General features: G+C 47.4%; 1 protein-coding gene across 7 annotated transcripts in view; it reads right to left on the reverse strand.

Annotated features, from left to right (window-relative positions):
• Positions 1-23,395, reverse strand: part of LOC144730017 (forkhead box protein P1-like) — a 401,316-nt gene that overhangs the window by 373,536 nt on the left and 4,385 nt on the right. Inside the window, exon 1 of one of the 7 annotated variants that reach the window (XM_078610464.1) lies at positions 22,207-22,539. The exons of the other annotated variants lie outside the window; for them this stretch is intronic. The gene's annotated coding sequence lies outside the window, so the exon portion shown is untranslated. Of the gene's footprint in view, positions 1-22,206; positions 22,540-23,395 lie in introns of those variants that run through there. 7 annotated transcript variants of the gene reach the window in all.

Raw genomic sequence — 23,395 nt, forward strand, 5'->3', positions numbered from 1 at the left:
TCACTGCCTCTCCAGGAGGTCAGATCAAACCGGTGACCTCTTCATTGCAAATCGGGCGTGCGTGTTAACTACAAACCACCGTGATGGCAGCATCGCCCTTCTGATGAATGTGTGCTTGCAGAACACTTACCGCTGAGAGTCTATGAGGCTAACCGGGAAACACATTGATTTGCTACAAGGCCTATATATACACACACACACGGTGTGTGGTTATTTTTTGATTGGAGATTAAATAAACTTTCATTACAGGCTTGAAATCATGCATGGAAATAACATCAGTAACGCCCGCGTGGAGGAGTGAGTGCGTGCTCGAGACGAAGGCTCGGGGCAAGCGTTTGTGGAACTGGTTGCGAAGGATCAGACCGATCCCATTGTGTCTGCACGCCCGTTTACAAAGTGGCCAATTCTTACTCATTAGCCGTAATTAAATAATTACCGAGGATTAGCCGCTCTAACGCCAGAATTGTAATTCTAACAGTTACTGCTAAGGGGGGGGGGGGGAGAGACAACAGTGTCGCTCAATGCCGAGGTGACTTGCAACCCGCACGGGCGCCTTGGGCAAGCAGCGAGACTGGAGCACGGCTCCTGGCCCAGGGGGATTGGCGCACGGATGGCGGTGGTGGTGGTGGTTTCTCTGCTGTTCTTGTAAAGGAGTTAATAAACACGGGAGAACTCCTCTTATCCATTGTGATACGGAGGACCAATATAGGACCAATATCTCGGGGGACGATTGCCATGCACGCCGGGATAGAGGGGAGGAGGGTTGCCCGCGAATTGACTCCACGATCGCGGTTAAATCGCGAATAATTCGAGTGAAACCTTGTACCCGTGACACACCGCTGGAAGGGGAGGAAAGTCAACGATAACATTAATGCGCGAGAATAAGACAAAAGGAGAAGAGAGAGAGGATGGAGGCAGACGGGCTTAGATGGCCAGCAGAGGGAAGGGTTGCCGAGAGGGAAGTCCCCGAGGTGGACAGCGGAGGCACGGGGCTCGAGAGGGGCAGCAGGAAGAGGTTGAGGAGGGGAGCACCGGGCAGGAAGGAAGGAACTGTCGGGCCAAGATGAGTAGGTGGTGATGATGATAATGGTGATAATGAGAGGGGAGGAGAGAAACGGAGCGACAAGGAATGAACGAACAGAAGTGAGCTGCATGAAGTGGCGTCTGTTTTGGCAGTGGGCGGAGAGGGATTCAGAGTGGGGGGGGGGGCAAAGATAAGTCACGTGATTTACTGGAGGCTTGGAGCTGATTTTAGCACCAGGTACTCATTTGAGGCTGAATTGACCGACGGGAGATCCAGGACTGGTTCAAACATTTGTCACCGATGTTGGCCAAGCGCGGGAATCGAATTCGGGTCACCAAGATCGTGGCGCAGTGTGATAACCACTACACGACCACCACTGCCCATTTTGTAACACCACCGGACACAACACCGCCGCAGTAGCAAGAGGATCAAACAACGCTCCGTGGATGTGGCGTGGCCAAAACCAGTGCTGTGAGTATCGCTCGTAGCTACGTGTCAGTGGCATTTACCACTGGTTTCCCGAGCAAGGCGGACGCGCTGCCTCGTCTCAGTGGGCGCCTCATCTGCTTTTAAATAAAAGGGGACTGAATGGATGAAAAGTGAACATAAAAAGATTGTATTGATAATGTAACGGTAATGCCGATGATAAACACCACCGGACAAAGAGGTGACACGCGCAGTCAACAAAGCGGAAGAGCGCGCGCGGCACGGTTTATGAATATCACACGCGCCTCCAACGCCGCCGTAAACAACTAAAAAGCAAAACACTGGAGACGCTCCGCAGCTTTGCCGTAACAATTGCACATTACAATATAAAAGGAGCGGTGGGTGTTTTTTTTTCTTTCTTCTTTTTCTCCACTGGTAGAAGCGAGAGCGACGCATAATGCTGTTGAGTGTTGCACAGTTTTTTTCCCCCATGAAATGCGCATTAAATATTATAGTCCCCGTGTGATGTGGCTTCCCTGATCATCACGAAAAGGCTGGATTTGTTTTAGCTTGTGGATTGGGAAACGAACCGCGAGCCACGTGTGTCCAACCGGTCACCGTCCGACCGGCTACCACAAGGGTGCGTGGGTCTAACGCAGAGTTCGATTCCCAGCCTTGGCTAAGGTTCGTAACACAGTAAACACACCACACGGCCATCCCTGTACATTCCCCCGTCCACCCTCCCGTCACCCATCCGGAATTGACTGACAAGGAGAGGTATGGGACAAATAACCCCCTTGATTGGCATGGCATCAGAAGTCCTTCATCCAGCAGTGGTTTGACAAAGGGCTGCCAATTGCGTGGTATCGTAATTATCGGCATCACCACAGCAGTGATTGTATTCATTTCGCGCGACTGTTTATCGTCCACACTTGTTGCATCGGCACACATGCTGTGTCGGGTGGCGGCGGGCTGAACGACAACACATTTGTAATTACTTTTTGTTTCGGTAAAGTAACGTAGAAAGAAAAGAAATAATAGAATACCACGTTTCCATGCAACACAAGCAATTGACATCAGGTACGAATGACTGAGAACACATTCCTGCGGAGGGAGCTGGTAGGAACGTTGGGTTGCTCGGTCAATGGCCAGGGTCAACGGCGGCGTGGTGTATTCCGCAAATATGCCCGACTGTGAGGGCGGGCACAAGCCGGCGTGAGTAGGTTAAACGTTGAGTTTTTATAAGGGCACCACGGGGTGATCAGCCCCTCCTCACCCAGCCCCACCCCTCCCACCCCCCACCCAGCCCCACTCTCCCCACCCAGCCCCACCCTCCCCACCCTCCCCTCTCCACCCCTCCCATTTTTGGATGCACGACGGACGGACACAATAATCCCCTGTGGGCTGGTGTGACCAGGAGGTTCCTACCAGTAAAAACCAAAACCTAGTAAACGTAGAAATGGAATGCAATACAACACAGACAGTCGGCTAACACAACAGTCAACACCCGACCTGGTTGACTACGTTCTTCCAAACAGTGCTAAATTTGAGAGAGAGAGAGAGACAAAACATTTGTAATTGCGCGATCTAACCCAGAAGCAACGCCGGGCCAGCAACGTGAGGGCGGGAGGAGGAGGAGGAGAGAACAAACACATCTCCAGCGCTGTCGCAGCCGCAGCTTGAACGCGAGCGTCGGCTGCGGTGGCGCGAGTCACGGGACCCCCAGGACGGGTGGCCATCGCAGTGCCAGCACGTGGAGTGGCCAAGCCGCCGCGCTCGGTAAACACCGCGCATGCAGAGCGCGTTGACTATTTGCCGAGTGCTGCTGACATTTTAATGGGTGACCGCGTTCACGCGAGCGCTTCTTTAGAAAGGTGAGCGGCGGTGTTTGCGAGATCCAATGCACCGGGGGCTCAACATATTTAAAAGAGGGGGGGGGTGGAGGGGGCCCACCTCCTTCCCGAGTCAACGTGTACGATCCGCGGCCAATTGCCGGGAACAGCAGTACACCGTCAGATATTTTAAGAAATCCCGTGGGTTTTTTTTTAAACACGTAGACAACGGTACGATTCGTGAATTAATTTGTTTTGGTTGCGAGTCCGTGTGAGCACGGCGCAGTCGATTCGATCGCCCGGTGAGATCGGCCAATGTCGACTTCCGCGGACACGCATGTGCAAGCACGAGTGCTGGCCACCCACCCCCTCGTGTGCGGTGCCGATCTTAAATCGGGGCTACCAACAGCACTTGTACCCAAACACACTGTTGCGGCCATACGGGGGGGATCTTTGTCTTCTTGTCAGACTCCACAACGGCACACATTGCCCTCGCTTGCCAGTGGGCTTGATTGATCACAAATATATGTTGAGTTTACAGCATGCTATTGTCGACAGGGAAATGAGGTGCAGTCTGTTCTCCTATAACGCGGTAGTTGCGTTCCTGAAGAACACCGCGTTATGGAAACATCTCGTTATAATAAATGACATGTAACAAAAGGGTAAAGCAAAGTCCGCGATAACACGGCGAGATGCGTACGCAAGCTGAACAAAGACGCAGGCACGTGGGTAGCATCTGGAAGCATCCAGCAGTATCCCGCCGTCGTGTGTGGTGATGATGATGCTACGCCGAGGCAGCCGTACAACTGCTTGTTCCTACTCGCGCGACGAAGTTCTGTTCATTCAATCGCATTATATCAAATTCGCATCCGCGTTATCAAAAAATGTGTTCCCTCATACATCCATCGTATTATTTCCAATTCGCGTTATGGCAAGAACAGACTGTACCGGTTATTAGCAAGTATGTTAACGAAATATTTGTTGTGCAATTATCGAGTGGTATCTTCTAGTTTTAGTGACATCTCCTCGCAGGTATAGGTGTGTGTGTCTGCGTGTGTGTGTTTGCATACACAGACAGAGGCTGTTGTGAAACTCGTGGCCGTCAAGGTGCCGATACCCTGGCGAGGCATGGTGTGTGTGTGTGGGTGGGGAGCGGAAGTGTAGCGGTTAGCGCACTGCACTACGAACCTGGCGACCCGGGTTCGATTCCGCTCACGGCAAACACCAGTGACGATTATCTGAACCGGTCCCGGGCCTCCCCTAGGTCGACTCAGCATCAAATTAGTACCTGCTGCGGTGTGTAAACATCGCCACCGGGGAGACAAAGGCGGTCGGGCGTGGTGCTGGCCACCCACCCCCTCGTGTACCGTTCCGGCCTTCATAGGTGCTTGCTAATAGCACTTGCCCCTGCAATCTGTTAAGGCTATATGGGGGATCTTTATCTTTGTCTGCGTGTGTGTCTGCGTGTGTGTCTGCATGTGTCTGTCTGCGTGTGTGTGTGTCTGCGTGTACATCTGCGTGTATATCTGCGTGTGTGTGTCTGTGTGTCTGCGTGTGTGTGTCTCTGGGCACTCCGGTTTCCTCTCACAAACTCAGGAGAGTAATCCGCTACAGATCCCGAGGCAGCACTTTCCTGACAGTGATCGTTGAGACGCATTTAGGATCTATTGGGTAAACAAAGAATGATACGGGCATTAATTAACTTCAAATTGCAGCCGCGGCAGCTTTGAAAAATACGTGATAACGGCCAATTGGGCAAATTGTGCTGATGAAAATTATGTAATCATTGCAACCTAACGCATCAGTAAATTACAAGTGCATTGATTTTGCTCTTTCGTGATGCACACTTGATGAGCCTTATCTGGAGCATTTGTCTGTCTTTGGCCAAGGGGCCTTTCGTGCAGGACCCGGGAATATGACCTCCATTAAAGATATAATGAGGCCCGAGCAGTTGGACTGCGGGCAGCGCTTACTGAGAGAACACCATGCAGAGGTGCAGCCCCTGCAATTGCTTCGCTCACAACACTGCCGGCGGAAGGGCCTCCCCGCTGGAGGGATCCACTCTCCAGGTACCGTCCTCTATTTTTTGGCCTACTTTTCCACACTACTGACCAGATGTCTTGGCAGCAGTGGTGGTAGTAGTAGTACATGCACTTTAGCTCTCTGACGTTCAACATGACGATCGGCTAACTGCGGTGTTACCCAGTTTCACCGCTCGGCGGAGAGAAGCAGGGGCGGCTCAGGAAGCGTGCCCCCATTGTTTCTGCTGCCGTGCCGGGAGGTTGGGTGAAGCAGGCATTGCTGGATTGCAAGTCAGGTGTGTGAACGTTTAAACCAAAACTATTAAACTCAACGATGTTTTATTTTACCAGGTAAGGCCCACTGAGCTATGTAGCTCTTTTTCAGAAGCGACCTGGCCACAAATGATAGCTCAACGAAGTGGCTTATCATGTGGGCATTTACAGCAGCCACATAATCTAAACGCGTGTTTATAAATGTGGAGGGAAAAACCGGAGGGTCCAGAGAAAAATCCACATGACCACGGAGAGAAAGAACATGAAAACTCCAAATATGCAGGCGTCAGGGTCGGGAGAGAGCCCACGACCTCTGCATACCATGCGAGGTAGTTAAGATCTCACCACCACAGCGACGTTCCAATGAATACATATGGCAATTGTTTATGAAGACATCATGACCTGAAAAATTGTATGCCCACTGTAGTATTAATGTACACTTCAACGGAATTTCGTGTTTTACATTAATGAAAATGCTATTTATTCTATTTGCTTTCACTAATTTTGTCAAACGTTCTTTTCTTACTTTTCCCCCTTGAAAGCGCCTCAAGTTTCCCCATGTAAACCGTGCACGTCACGTGGTTAAATAAAGCACAGAGTACATTCAAGAATTCCCAGCAAGACACCGTCACAATTGCCCCTCTCTCCCTTTACAAATCCACACTGGCCTGCTCTCACGCGCAATGCACGCACAGCGTTGCCCCGTGCAATCACACATCCAGAGAATGGAAAATTAATGGAACCGCTCTACCAAGAAACTCTAACGGCTCAGTTCCAAACATGTTGAACTCGTAGAATGCCCACCAGGGACTCCTCCAGGGTGAGGCGGAAGGAGAGAGCGCCTCTGGTTCCTGCCTTACAGCACTCAGCGCGCCATCACGCTGATATAAATCAACAGATACGGATACAGCCGCATTCATTTTATTGAGTTATGTACATTTTCAAAAGCCCAGTAGATCCCTTAAAGTGAATCCACAGGTTTCACAAACCACTTCACTTGTAAGCACTCGCGCTATAAGGATTATAAAATGGTAATGATTTCTTATTTGGCCAGGTAGGCATAATCTTAAGACATGTATTTTTTATGGGGGGGTAATTATTGGAAGGAATTTATTCTGATCGTTTTAAATCACAGTTGCTCTGAACAGGCCCAAAGACCCAACATGCCGAGCAGGCAGCAACAAAAGCACTACAGAGAAAGTTAATCAACATCCATTGATTCGAGAGCAACGTTGTAAGAACTCGGGAAAGCAGTCGATCATGTCTGCATGTATGTTGAACTTCTTTCGCACCGTACGTATCCAACCGTGCTAACTCGGAGGTGGAAATTCTAAACTTTGAGCAGTGCGAGGAAAAAAGCAGCAATTGGAGTGTAGTGACTGCCAGTGTGGTGGTGGTTGTGGTGGTTGTGTTGGTTGTTGTGGTGGTGGTGGTTGTGGTGATGGTTGTGGTGGTTGTTGTGGTTGTGGTGGTTGTGGTGGTTGTGTTGGTTGTTGTGGTGGTGGTGGTGGTGGAACAGAGAGCGTGGATGAGATGAAACGGCGAGTCTGGGTAGACCGAGTCCCCAACGAGGGTAACGGAATCAGCGAGTCAAGTTCACGGGTAGAGTGGCACCGGAGTAATCGTGGCGGAGGAGTGACGAGGAGACGACTGACCACCGATGAGTGGGTGGCATTCAGTGTCACGATTAACGCTGGCAACGATGTCTTGAGGTGCACGTTTGTTTTGTGGGAGGAAAGCAGAATGCAAAGAGTGAACTCTGGTCATGCTCGCAGCAGCGGCTTTTGGCTAGCGAAGACGGTCCCCGCATCTCGCACTTTCAGATGCACCTCTGCGGCCGTCTGGAACGCTCTTCCTTCCGATATCAGGAAGCCACTGGAGCTGTGCACTTTTAAATCATCTGGATTGAAAACTAATTTCTTTAGAACTGCTTTTTGTGTTGAGCCTGTTGGCCTTCAAACGCCAAGTACGGTACGAAAGAAGTTCAACGTACATACCATACATATGAGCAGATGGTCCTCAAAAATACGAATACAGATAGATCAAAGACGTCATCACCGCTCTGTCTCACAGAGGCGACACCACAGCCTCGTAACCGCGAGTCTCGTGTAACGTGATGTCGTTTGGACAAGTCACCCACCCCCCTGTTCAAAGGCATTGGATTACAGGCGTGAGCCACCACACCTAATACAGTCTTGACATGGCAATTGTATTGTGTTAGATTATACAGTCATTAATAATTATACAGTGATATACAGGAGAGGGAAGGGCAGTGATGCAATGGGCTGGGTTCAATTCCAGGCCATGCCGAACGTCAGTGGGAGAGCGACGTCTGAACAAGCCCTTTCACTAACCCACACAGACCAGAAGAGTGAAGTATAGTCAAACAACTACCATGAGTGACACAGCGTGGGGGGGGACTGCTTTCAGCATTGGATTGACACAGTGCTGTTATTGTTTTGTATTTAGTAAAAATGCAGCACAGTGTTTACATGTGTCACCGAGTCAAAGCCAGCAGTGTGTTTTAGCTCAAGCAAGCATGCGGTGGAACTGATGCGGCAGTGATGTTTGAGGCCTCGAGCACGCGGTGAAGATTCCACATTCCTGCTTTTTTGCGTCTCGTTTGTTGTCCTCCCCGCACCTCCGATAAGCATGGTTGGCTACGTCCGGTGTGAAAGAAGTGCAATGTGCATACATACATACAGGGGTCATTGTGCACACACTCTTTTGAGCTATTCTACCGAATCAAGGCTGACCTATCTCCACGTGCTCAGTGCGTGGCCAAAATGCGCTCCGAATCCCAGTGGGTGGGCCTTTGTGGAGTAGTCCCCAATGTTTATTTTCTCATGGCAACCAGTGCACAACGAGCCTACGCAGGCCCACCGGGTCTTGGGCTCGCTCGCACTCGGGGACGTGAAGATGCACTTGAACGACTATAATATAGTAGTGTGTCCCCGACTGCAGGTAATTTACAAAGGCTGCGGTTTGGATGTGAATCGGTGAACCCTGGATTGCCAGAGAACGGGCGTTTCTAACCGCTAGATTTTGCGTACATTTCGTTCAAGCCGCAGCCAACTGAAATACCACTACATGTTCCACGTATTTTTCACCTTGACCTTCAAACCCTCTGACGAGTGGTGGAGGAAGTGACACTGACATTATTTGCATTAAATAGCTCATGATTGTTCATTTAATGTGTTAATTTAAATAAGGTACAAATTTTGAAAAATTAACAAATCTAAAGGCAGGCATTACCATTTCAATCATGGCAAATATTGAAATGAAAATGGGTTCTGACAACATTAAATATGGTCTATAACAACTTCACCCAAACATCAAAAATACAGCGTGACAGGCATATGGCATTAATGCCCCTTGGCTGTTTTGATCCGCAAGAACAAATCTGCATAGTGTGTTAAGAATCTTGGTTCAAATGAAGCCAAAATTAAGGATGAATATTACATTCCACATCAAATTCTCGCCGTATATTTCTTGCCGGCGTTCTCTTTTTGCGTTTTAAGGCCACTATAAATGCTAAGGTTCTGCATTTATCTTAGGAAAATGTACTTAAGGAAATTGCACAGCTAATCAAATGTTATAAATGAAAAGTGCTTTAATCACAATGCAGGATCGAGTCTGCTCCAGTTTTTTTTTTCACTCATCAGAGCTGCATATTCGCCAAGACCTTACATGATGTCTTAAGCCTTTAGAATATCTATTTGCATGAAAGTGTAACTCTCTTTTTATGCAATTGTTGGATGTTTAAGTATAAGGTTTACTTTGAATAACTTTTGTTTATTTATATCGCATTACTAGATATAAGTATTATTTTTGAACAACAACACTTTCATTGTTCCATATATAATTTCAATTGAACCTTACAATTTATATATTTTCAATAATAAGTTGAAGGTCAGAGCGTGCAAATTTAAACACCCACATTATTGCATTTGCGTTCACATTTGACTATTGTAACAAGGGAAAGAATTTTCTATTACACCACCTTAGCATTTCAATACAATCCTATAACCAAACGTGTTTAATGGGATTCTTCTCACCATTGGCGCTGCGTGATTATCAAAGGGATGCGGTGCAGAAAGTGCACGCAAAAGTCAGTATGCACACGTATTAAACAAGGAACAAGTGCAAAGGAAAAGCCACTACAAATTAAAGCCACTACATACCTGTATTATATTCATATACACATTCAGTATAATGCCTTCCAGGTAAGAGTCAATTAAGTAATTGGTCAAGCCTACTCAGCAATTAGACATCTCTCATCAAAGTCAACAATCAATTACATTCAATTAGACTCCTGTTAATTTCTGTAGTCGGTTTACAAGTTGTGCACTTTGTTAAAGGTATTGTAATGCCATTTGGCAAGAGGAACAACCATTGTTTACTGGTGTATCGTCTTCAAAACAATTATAAAAAATTACCTGCAACTAAATATTATTATTTTTAAACAGTAGCTGTCACTACGTAGTGATTAAATCAGATACCCATATCATTAATCGGAATATGGAACAGGAATGTGTGGCCCTTTGTCAATCCACTGCTGGATGAAGTCCACCCCCATGCCATGTCAGTGTTGGGGGGGGGGGTGCTGTTTGACCATACTTCACCACGCCGGTCAGTGGCAGGTTGGTGAAGTGGGGGATATTGAGAACCACTTCAGATGTCACTCGCCACTCTCCGTCAGCTGTGACCGACAACTGTGCGTAGAAATAATAAAGTCTAAATGGGCTCTCAGCAGCTGCCTAAGTAAATAAAAAGTAGGGCTACTGCGTATTTTGTTCTTGCAGTAATTATAATCCTGTGCTGCATGAAGCGTGGTAAAAATAAAAACCACTCATGGATTTTCAGAGCTGTCAACCCAGACGGTTTTAGTCCGTATTCTTGTACAGGGAAATTGAGTTCAGGTTCATACGGCGTAGAGCCCGTTCAATACGGGGGCATATTTTTTTGTCTATTTGTTTGTGTTTCTCCATTGCGATGGGATTGTCGGATGAACGCTGAGATGTACAAGGGCACGGGGTGACCAATACGGTCTGAATTGGTCTGTAATAAGATAGGCACTGATAAGGGGTTGGCACGTATGGATTTCAGCAAAAAAAAGTTTGACAAAAACACCAAAAATACAACTCAAAAATAAATCCAACATCGAGCATCTCACGCACGGGAAAATTCTTAGCAACGAGGAGGCGGCAAATGAGACGGAGAGGACGTGCGTGGCCTTGTTCATTCGCTCCCAACGCCGCAAAGCATTATACATCATTCCTTGAAGGCTTTGGAGCAACTACATTTTAAGACAGCGGGCGGCAACACGCGCGCACACCACCACGCAACAACAACAACGAGACCTCGTAACTGCAGCCTGAACATCGCAGAGATCACCGTGTGAAAACCCCGACCCGACAGGCCGGCGTAGCCGCTGTGCTTGCAGCATTGACGACGCCGCTGTCACTGTTCGTTGTGGGAGTCGCTGCTACGCCGCCCGCGTCAGTTCTTGACATGTGCACTGCGCCCCCCCACCTCCACCCCTCCACTAACCCGACTTAATGTGTGCCGGGGTGAAGTCACACTTGGACTCCATCCACGCCACAGACGCAAAAGTGCCACATCTCACCCACCCACTTACCCCCCAGCCAGCCAACAGACAAAGAGCCCCCACCCCCGTATAGCCTTAACAGGCTGTTGGGGCAAGTGCTGTTTGCGAGAAACTTTGAAGGCTGGCACGTCACACGAGGGCGTGGGTGTCCAGCACCACGATGAGCCATGAATCTCTTTATAGAGGCGACCTTGGGGAGGCCCGGGACCGGTTCAAATATTCGTCACCGGTGTTGGCCGCGGGAGGGAATCGAACGCGGGCCACCAATTCCGTAACGCGACACGCCAACAGGCGAAACTACCGCTCCCCACTATCCAGCCAGCCAGCCGCCCGCTCACATCCGAGCCAGCCAAACCCAAACCGACCCACCACTCCCTCCCGGCATGTCTGCCCACCGTCCACGTGGCCTTCATGTCAAGCTGGGGCTGGCGGCCACGGCAGCCCCGAGCCAGCGGAGTCTGCCGGAGGAGACGCCCACTGCTTCACCTGTCTGACGTGACCACCTGCAGCAGCAGCGGCGGCAGCAGCAGGCACTTACGCAGCGGGACCTCATTACAGGAACGACAGTGGACGCGACACGCTGTCCTCGAATCCGGCCAAAAACACACACACACACACCACACGTACGTAAATAATAAATTAAACCCACCTTTTTTTTGTAGAAATTTAATTAAGTCCCCATGACGTTTGGCGAGGCGACGTGCCAAAACGTGTCCCGTGCAATTGGGAAAGGTGATTTTTTTTATGCTTCCGTTTGTTGCCAACAAACTCGTGTTTTACCTCTATATTTATATTTTTTATATATATAAATTAAACTTGGGTAACTTGGTAAGTAGGAAGCATATTCGAAGCAGATGGCTTGCTATAGATAGGGGGGCCAGGTAGTTGAGGGTAGGGAGAGGTGATTGGGCAGGTCGGTAGATCAGTGAGTAGGTGGTGGCACATGCCTCTGTAATCCAGCACTGTGGAGGCAGCAGTCAGGGTTGGTGGGTCACCGCACGAATGGGAAAATGTTGCGAGATTCCCTTCCTATGAGCATCCGAGGAGGTTCCATTCCGTGTCTCGCTGGCAGAATGCAGTCCAGAAAAGTGTGGACTCATATCGTCTGTCCCCCTTCTGCATGGTATAGAGCTCTGCCCCCTAGCATCTGTGGGTTTTCTCCGGGTGCTTCGGTTTCTCCCACATGTATATAACACTCGCCAATTGCCTGCAAACAACTTAATATATAGACAGAGTTGCAGAGCAGTTGCTGATGCCGGCTGACCTTCTGGCAACCTTCCAGCCTGCCGTGGTTTCCCGAGCGACTGCGACACACAATTGAACATGAACGCGTGGACAACACAAGGGTAAATATACCGCACACCGTACACTTAGTGGATTTATAACACAGCAAATACATATTTACATTGTCAGCATGTGTGGAACGCGTGACCACTCTGTGCTCGATTCACAAACACGGAGGAGGAGGAGGAGGCGGCGATGATTCACCACTCCGCTAATCCCGGCGCAATCATCGAGCTCAGCCGCCTCAAAGCGAGATCGCGGTGGCTGCTCGACATCAGTATCGGTCACACGAAGAAGATTTGCATTGGGAAGATTAAACATTGTATGCGTTTACAAATTGTGCAGATTCCTGAAAAGTTATATTTTCTGCACTCAAACATGTTGCGTTATATATCCGTGCACTTCCCTCATCCAAGTTGCCCGTGTAAAGAATAAAAACTTTTGTCTCCATGGGCTTTTAACTGATTATAAATAAGAGTCAAGTATATATACACATATTGTGCGTTTATGCATGCAATCATAGAAATTAAAGCTGCTACATGAGGAACGTATTAAAAAAACAGCCAATCGCCAATCGATTAGAGGATCGGTCTAACCAGACAGCTACGTCTTGCCACTCTGTGTTCACCCATCACTCTGTGTTGACCTGCCACCTCGGGTTCACCTGTCACCTCGGGTTCACCTGCCACTCCAGGTTCACCTGTCACTCCAGGTTCACCTGTCACTCCAGGTTCACCTGCAACCTCGGGTTCACCTGTCACTCCAGGTTCACCTGCCACTCCGGGTTCACCTACCACTCCGGGTTCACCTGCCACTCCAGGTTCACCTGCCACTCCAGGTTCACCTGCCACCTCGGGTTCACCTGCCACTCCGGGTTCACCTACCACTCAGGGTTCACCTGCCACTCCAGGTTCACCTGCCACTCCAGGTTCACCTGTCACTCCAGGTTCACCTGCCACCTCGGGTTCACCTGTCACTCCAGGTTCACCTGCCACTCCAGGTTCACCTGCCACCTCGGGTTCACCTGTCACCTCGGGTTCACCTGTCACCTCGGGTTCACCTGCCACTCCAGGTTCACCTGCCACTCCAGGTTCACCTGCCACTCCAGGTTAACCTGTCACTCGAGGTTCACCTGCAACTCCAGGTTCACCTGTCACTCCAGGTTCACCTGTCACTCCAGGTTCACCTGCCACTCCAGGTTCACCTGTCACCTCGGGTTCACCTGTCACCTCGGGTTCACCTGTCACTCCAGGTTCACCTGTCACTCCAGGTTCACCTGTCACTCCAGGTTCACCTGTCACTCCAGGTTCACCTGTCACTCCAGGTTCACCTGCCACTCCAGGTTCACCTGTCACTCCAGGTTCACCTGCCACTCCAGGTTCACCTGTCACTCCAGGTTCACCTGTCACTCCAGGTTCACCTGCCACTCCAGGTTCACCTGTCACTCCAGGTTCACCTGTCACTCCAGGTTCACCTGTCACTCCAGGTTCACTTGTCACTCCAGGTTCACCTGCCATCTCGGGTTCACCTGTCACCTCGGGTTCACCTGTCACTCCAGGTTCACCTGCCACTCCAGGTTCACCTGCCACACCAGGTTCACCCACCACACTGGGTGCTACAAAGAAGGGCCAATGCCTGCACGTCGCCTATTATCGTGTGGCCATTCTAAGGCCACGGTGCTGCTGATGGACGTGTTTTGTTTTTTTTGTGCACCGATGCCAAACGCGGCTTCAACAGATCGTTTGTTTACTTTTGCCGAGAAATCACCTTGAAATAAGTAACGTGTGGCACATTGTGCTGCATTTTGCAGGCAGGTGGTACAGCAATGTTCACGTTGCATTGTGTACACTTACACTGCAGGAAAAATGTGGTAATTCTATCTCAAGTAATTGTATTTATATACTTGACTGTAACATTACATTCGGCATCTCTATTTATTTAAATGTAATAGGAGTAACCTTTTTTTGAACCAAGTGGGAGCCCACTGAGCCAATCACAGTCACATAATCTGCAAGGGAGACCAGGAAAATAATGAACAGAATTATGGTAATGAATACTGTGTACATTTTTAAACAAAGCACCTTCGCACAATTGGGAAACATTAGGAGTGCGAGGTTGGGATTGCTGTTTAATACCATAACAGGGCTCGGTTAAGATTGGAAATTTGGTTGTGAATAAAGCTGATCTGATCCAATACAGCATGGAATTAATCAGTCAATAATTCCATCTGATATCGCATGGTTTGGAACGAATTACTAACAGCAGAAAATAATAATAATAATAATAATACATTGACAAACCAATAATAATACAATAACAGACAACAATAATAGTCTAATAATACAACACTGAAGTTCACTTGACAGTACATTTCTATGAAATGTAACAGTTTCCAACATATTAATAAGCAAGCCATCAATTGGCAAGAATTAACTTCGATGGTACTGCATCGTACAGCAGACTGCAGAGACTGCTGGACCAGATTCCACGCACGGGAATTCTCACGCAGCCCCTAACGGCACTCGTTCGATGCATTAACCAGAACTGATGAATGAGATTGTGCGCGCGTGGAATTGAGCTGTGTGAGCGTGTCGAGCGTATCGTATTTAGTCGATGTCGTGTAAACCGCGTGCGTAAACGTTGCACAAGAGTGGAAAGGCACGTATGGAGAGAGCACCACGACCACAGACCATGCATGGGACGGTAAGTTGCAAAGACAAAAATAATAGATTTCAGAATCAACTCGTAATCGCCAATCGTGACGAACGGTGTACGAGTGAGGTAGGAGCACCGTTACTATTCTTAAAGTATTAAAAACAATTGCAGTGCTCTGCAAGCGAGGACGGGGTGAAGTAATATTTGCAGTTCTATATTGACCGCTAAATAATATTTACTATGTAATTACAATGTTAATATTCAAATGTTTGTCTTACAAAAATTCGTGGCATTACTTACTAGTTAATAGATGATTTACGGTCCTTGAATGTGTTTTAAGTGGTTTTAACCGATTCTCCGCACACATCACCATAACTATTTAAGGGATCAGATGTAAGCCAATATAACCATTGCGCTAAAAATCTGATAAAAAAATATTTTAAAATGTTTTTACGATAGCATTGGTAAGCCAATCCTAACTGGAAGCTTGCATGCTTCAGGAATTGTTCCAACTCCTGATGATGACTCGATGCCGACGGGTAACCCCTACCTGTCAACACACCGCGTGTTCACGTTGCGCTCTCAGAAGTAAGACAACAGCAGCAGCAATGCATGTTATAAAAAAAAAATCTCATTTCTGGGCAATTTGAGAAGCCCTACTGAAATGACAATGGTGAAACGCGTACTTGAGATTGTGATGATACGCAAAAACGAGTGAACGATTATTATTGTTATTATCGTAATGTATAACCTCTTCATTTGTTTTTTATCCTATTGACTTCAAAACTGCCATCGGCATCATGTGATGAGATGATGCATTCACGTCCGAAATCTGGCACGGCAATGCGGGCATCTACATCACAGAATGGCCCGCGAAAGAAAGTTTACACTGGACTTAGGGAAACTCTTTCAACTGTCATTTGTTTCGTTTGCAGTTGACACGATAGGCAGCACACTTTCCTGTGCATCTCTGCAATATCATTTCTTGTCACAAGACAGTCGAACCAACATTTTACATTTTCAGCATTTAGCCAAAAACATATTTGATACATTTTTTGTTGCTGTCATTAGGTGATCAACTCGCGATACAATACTTGAGAAGCAGGTTTAATCATGCACAGCTGCCTGGATCGAAACCCAGATTTCTAAGCTGTGAATAGCACGGTTGGTTATGTACAGTGCAGAAGAAGTTCAACATGCATGCATGCAGCACCATGACCTACCAGCCGACCGACCAATTAAAGCGAACGCTGATTTAAAAGAAATGTAACAACAAATGCACATCTAATTCCTTTCTCTATTTATTTAAATATAGAACCCATTGTTATTTTGTGCACAATTCCAGCTATTAAAACCTTGACTTAAATCGCATTTGCATTGTAGAACACGAACCGTACATCGTCCGCATGAACACAGCACGACCTACAACTAAGTAGCCATTTTTTTTTACAGAAACCTGTTACTTTCCACAATTGGATGAACAGACTTAAGCTACGAGAAACACGATTGGAAAATTAGACCTTAAAGACAAAGAGCTAAAGGTCTACATATTAAAATCACATTCTCGCATCATTGGTTTAGAATACTGCGCTGGGTAAACGACGAACCTCTCCGTCTGAAGCAGCTCAAGCCTCTGGTCAAGCACGTGACTTTGTGTGGCCACGCCCACTTTGAATCACTCTCCCCACCCCCTGTGGAAACAGACGCTGCTCCTCCGTGCAGCAGCGTCAATGCCCTTTGGTAGCCGCTTTTTCCCCATGCTCATCTGCTTTCTGACCCTTTGGTCCGGTTCTTACATTCCTTTTCTATCATCTCCCCATTCTTTCGCTTCTCTTTTCTTTTTCCATTACATCGTGGACTCGACTCCCCTGTGTGTTAAACGTTGCTAGTCTTTGCCATACTTTTTACTATTAACAAACTATTTTTTAGTTTACCAGGTAAGGCCCAATGTGCTATATTGGTCTTCTTCAGAAGCCATCTGGCCACGACGAATTGGAAATTTATAGCAGCGGAATACTCTAAAACGCATGGTGTTAATTCTAACTGTGTCGGGATAAAAATCCACGCGACCACGGGGAGAATATGCACACTCCAAATATACAGAAGGCGTCAGGGTCGTGATCGAACTCACGACCTCCTGTATACCAGGCAAGGTAGTTAACATCTCGCCACCGTGTCGCTCCAATTAATGCATAGCACACAGAGCTCAAATAAAAACCTTGGGAATGGATTTGGTAACTCACATCTTCTTGAATGGGGCATGTTCTATCAATGAGACATTCAAGGTCAAACAACACCTGAATTTAGCGGAATGTAGACTCATACCTGAGATTTATTTCTGTGAGCGCTTTGCAAACATGCCATGCGTTTCACTCGCCAATGGGGTACGCATATGATAGATTGGCATCTCACAGAAAAAGTGAAACATTCTTAAAGTTATTGTATTAGCAATGCTGTGCAGCATTAAACATGTACGAGATTTAGATATCATCAAGCTTGCTCGATAGTTTAAATCAAAGTTTCACAATTGCAGTACATATTCACAAACACACACCTACCTACGTTCCATAAAAAGACAATGCTAAATGTTGCAACGCATCAATAAAGTGTTGGTGTTTTCAAGTGCACTCCACAGAAGATTTAACAGCAGCAAAATATCCGTTGAACCCCACCTGTAACACTATAACTACAATATCGTTACACTAAGCAAGCACTTAACACAATAGTCATGACTACGTTGGATAAAGAACACATGCGCACTTGAGTGGCACGACCGACAGTAGAGACGGGCTGGAGAGGTGGGTACAGAAAGATGCCGAGTTGATTGGACTTCACAGAGGACTGGTACGGTAACACCAGCGGCGTCAAGATCGGCCTCTGTGGATGAGGCGCGTGAAGGACGCTGCTACTGGGCAGTTGGAGGCAGTCGCCCTCCCAACGACAGAGGGCGGAGGAGCGACGCTCACAACAACGAGCGGGAGCATCGGGCCGATAAAATACACCGGGCGGATACAATTAACTCAGGAGCACAGTTATCTCAGTCCGGCAACCCACGGGACCTGGTTTTGTCCCGTTACCACTTGTCAGCGAGCCTTCGACAGTTTACGTATCCTAAAGGTGCACCTAGCCTGGCACAAGCGCCGTGGTGACGTCGCCACCACTTGGTGGTGAATGGCGCCTGTTGTTGCGCTGTTACATCAATTTCTCAAATGTTGCAACTGCTCCTTGTACACAATAGCAGCGTGCGTGTAATTGTGTAAGCATACAACAAAATTACAGTAATTAAATACAAATACTGCTGTAGTTGTATTTGCATTGTTACCGAGACGAAAGGAAACTCGACGTTTCGACCGACTGGCCTTTTTCAAGAAACACGGTTAACGTCGAGAATATTTAATAGTCTTGGTAAGTGAGTGTTGGATGTTTAACGATCTTCTAATCATATTGACTGCTATCACAATCAGAATATGTATTTAAACACTGGAGGAATCCGATGAGCTATAAAGCTTTTTTTGTTCACAGATGTCCAGTAGTTCACAGATACTATTATGCCGTGATGCCTCTGCGGTAGTAATGGTGCACAGGCACAACACTTGTCAATAATACTTCCTTTAAAACAAGACAATATATATAATAGGCAAAGTTTCAGCCAATGGTCCTTCTTGATAGCACATTATATTATGCTAGCACGCACACTTGTACTATGAAGGGTCATTGCCCGACACGTCGTCTGTGTAGTTTCTTTTTAAGGCAGTGTTATTTACGCTTGTGTAAAGTCTTATTTTTATTCATTGAAAATGCGGTCTTAATATGGAACATGGCATCATTGCATTTCACAATATGTGAAGTATACAAGTCTATTCCGGTAGTATATTTACATTGCGCTCATTAATAATAGAAGTATACGGAAAGTACTGACAGCATTTGAGTCGCATTGTTGTTCTATTTGTACGTGCGTCATGATATCTTTATGATGAAATCACATTCCCTCGTAACTTACCGACACTGCCATGTGTGATGCACATGTTTACAATGTACATCATACATATGTATGAAACGTACATACCTACATTACATCTCACGTACATACCTAAATACATCTCAAGGGCAAACAATCTTTATTTCTATTACTGCCATTGAATATCGATTATTATAAACAAAATTAAACCATCTCCTCACACTGAAAGTTGACTCCTTCGGATACATATCGAGTTCTTTATAGTAACATGTTAGAATTCATAATTATGGTGTTTAACCTGTTATAAATAGTACGTAATCCTAACGTTTGCTATATATGAAAATAACTATTGCGTGTAGGGATACTAATATCGGAGTCATCACGCACGCCTCTGAGCCAGTTTGCAAACAAGTTAAGAGTTCGATTCCTCCTAAAGGGAAACTACCGCGTTGTAAAACAGATTTCACACTCGTTGAAATAAGTCTAAATTAAAGACTACACAACAGGCGTGAGATTCTAACTCGATGTTTGACGGAATCCTGCTATGACTGGCTTGCAGTTCAGATTGTCAGCGTAAGGCACTACCACTATTCGTAATCATCGTGTATCATTGTGCTCTATGCGGCTGTAAGGCTATGAACGCTCCACGGCACCATGGGGTTGCAGAGCAACAACGCGAGATTGGATGAAGCGTGCCAACAGCATTCTTGGAAGAGCGTCTGAGACTGAAACGCAGCACTGTCTAGGGCATCAGGCTCGGAAAAGGCGGCGGAGTGTCGCTGTTGTAATCCACGCGGCGACCTGCCGACATCACCTGCAACGCGACGATCAAGACACGAGCCTTCCTTGAAATGATCTCACGTAGTATTCCATTTCGAGAGACACCGCATATATATACGGTCATTTATTGGCGTTCGCATGTTCAATCAATTAGCTAATTGAAATCAATAATATAAGATCATCATCGGCCATGGTCAATCCACTGCTGAATTAATGTCTCCCCCACGCCGTCAGCTTTCACAGTCCTGCAATTCAATAATAACAATAATCAATTGAACACGATCCAATTTCATCGCTCCATCTCCTTTCTGTTTGGCCAATTTCTGACGGCTTCCGTTCCTTAGCTGTCAATCAAATCACGATTCTCGACCATCTGCCGTCGTCGTCGTAGCTTCTAGCAATGACGTGGCCTGCCCCAATCCCGACTCACCATTTGAAACTGCTTGTCTAATGTCAGTGACATATGCGTATATTCCCCATGTTCTGTATATACTGGATATATATACGTGCAGTATGATTCTGACCCGGTCCTGGTACCTACGGCCGGCATCACCAACTCACATTGGCCAGCGTGGTGAAGTATGGCCAAGCAACCCATAGGATCGAGACGGAGTGGAGCGAGCGAAGCCTTCATCCGGAAGTGAAATGACAAAGAGCTGTATATTTGTCATCTAAAATATACATAAAGTATTGCGTCAACTCACGACATACGCTGACAAATGTAAAGTATGCGTGTGCCGTTGGCAAACAGTTGAAAATGTAAGTGCAGGAGGGTTATGCATAGGCGCTTCTCAGAAAGATCCATTCACTCATTCATAACACACTGCTTTGAATGCAACGAGAAAATCTGAAACGGATTGAAATTTTAAAAATATATATAATGCGTCTTACGGGTTATTTCTGCAAAAAAATAAAATACGCGCAATATATCTACTCTGATAGAGTGTACAGAAATATTCTCTGTAAAAACACTTCTACTGTGATAAGATTGCATGTGCAGAATTCCACAGCAGTCTGAATTCACCACAGCACTTCAGCAAACTACTACCCACTCATTCAGACCACACGTTAACTTCCCAAAGCACACACATACGCGTCTTTGATATCTATATGCACATCATCCGTGCGCATATTACCGATTCTTGATACGAACATCGATATGGTCTATACTCTGCATAGGCGCTCGTGTCATTATAATTGAAGGCTTCCCTCTCAGCTGCGTCGGCCATCGGAGTCGGCTATAGCACTTCAACCACGCGGTGCAACAGAACACGTTCAGACATCAGTCAGCACTGATGTCAGCCCTAGCAGGGAATCGAACTCAGGGGATGTGGCCGGGTTCGTCGTCCCCGGTACGCTAACCACGTCGCGTGAGCGCTCCATCCTGTTCCCATACGCGGTGATGATCCTAAAGCGTTTACTGCTAAAGCTACTTACAGGGACACAGCGTCTGTGTATCGAGTACATGCAACACAAGTATCGTTCACTGCTATGTGTGTCGCTGTAATGGTGTACAATTAAGTTATCCCGTACACAACAAACTTCATGTTAGCTGGTGCCAACTATCCCAAACAATGTAACTCTTTCATATCTCAACGCCAGCCAGTAAACGTATCGTAGACAGTCTGTAATCCCTCCGCTCACGACAGTACTTTTGCGAGAGAGATCATTGAACTGATCCTGCCCTAGATATCCTCCCTCCGCCAACCGACAATGACCAGCGTGGTGAAGTATGATCTAACAACCACCATGAGACGATTGCGGCGTGGGGAGAAAAAAAGAACAGGACTTCATCCAGCAGTGGATGATGATGGTGATGACTATGATGACACTACAGTTGATTTTATTGAAGATTACAGTGCTTAGATTTAACGGGCGATGTAGACTTGACAGGCGCCCTGTGCGCAATACGTACTCGATAAACAAACTGAACGCACAACTTCAACTTTGCGATAAGACATTATCTTTCTCCGTAAGGCGCTATCATCTGCCAAACTACTTCACTTATCCGGCACACATCAGGCGATCGAGGAGAGTGTGTGTGTGTGTGCGTCAACGCGATCGGTATGACCGCACTCCAAAAACTCGACACCCCGTATCAAACACCAAGCGAGCACACAGAACGTGAGAGAGCGTGGCGGCGGCGTCTCTTCGCCTTGTACGCGCACACGTGAACACGCGCGGGGTGCGATGTTTAAACAGTCGCGCAGACGCAAAGCTGCAGTGCTCTCAAAGCAAGTGGCGCTCCAAGTAAGAACACGCGCGCGCACGCGCTCACTAGCTCATACAAACTCGACAACACGGCACGCACACACACACCACCACAACACACACACTCTCACCTGTAAGAGTCACACTTAGTGCCCGTGAACTGCAGTCACTCCGGCAGTCAGTCCGGCAGTGTCACAGTGAGAGATGGAAGCCTCTCTCGGACACACAGAGAGAGAGAAGCGTGCTTGGTGTGTGTGTGTCACAGAGGGACTCACACACACACAACAAGGAGTGTTCTCTAAACTCCACACACGCCCTGCTGATGCTGCTGCTGCTGCTACCGGCGCTGCCGCTTTGTCGCTGATGCATGTGTGCGTGCAAGTGTGTGCGCACAAAGGGATATGTGTGTGTCTCGTACAGGCGACCTAGGTCGACTCAGCCTTAAATGAGTATCTGGTACGGTGGGTAAGCATCAGCAACTGGGGAGACAAAGGGCGGCCAGGCGTGGTGTTAGCCCCCCTCCCCTTTCCCCTTCCACCCATCGTGTGCCGATCCCACCTTCATCATAGGTGCGACTCGCTAACATCTTTGTCTTTGTGTCTCTACAGTAGTCATATCTCTGTACACAGGGATGGCACGTCAATTAAAACGACGTGTTGTCTCACTGATGGCGGTTAAATTATAACTTACACCAATCCACTGCTGGATGAGTGGCCTCTTCCAAACCGCTCACGCCATGCAGGGCGGCGAGTTATTATTTGGGCATACTTCACCACGCTGGTCAACGCGAGTAAGTGAGAGTTGTGCGCAGTACAGAACAATGGATCTCGATGCACTGCCCTCTACTGCCCACGACGCCTGCGCTACGGGTGGACTGTGTGCATGCCGGTCGCCCATCCTCGACACTCGCCAGGCTCACACGCCTGCTTGGCTTACGAGGTCTAACCGATGCGTGCATGTTCTTCGTAATGTAGTCATATGCTGTAGTGGTGATGGTGATGATGGTGATACAGGGATACAATTCACATCCAGAGTTATACCTACGTATCTGAGTATACAGTGGAAAGCGTTGCCTCTTTGTGCTGTGTATCCCCTCCAGCACCACAATGACACACAAGCAGCACCACAATCACTCACAAGCAGCACCACAATCTCACACACGCAGCACCACAATCTCACAAAATCACACACAAGCAGCACCACAATCACACACAATCTCACACAATCACACACACGCAGCACCACAATCACACACAAGCAGCACCATAATCACACACAAGCAGTACCACAATCACACACAATCACACACAAGCAGGGCAG

This window comes from Lampetra planeri, chromosome 34 (genome assembly GCF_965212315.1).
Source record: "Lampetra planeri chromosome 34, kcLamPlan1.2.h2, whole genome shotgun sequence".
Taxonomy (NCBI): domain Eukaryota; kingdom Metazoa; phylum Chordata; class Hyperoartia; order Petromyzontiformes; family Petromyzontidae; genus Lampetra; species Lampetra planeri.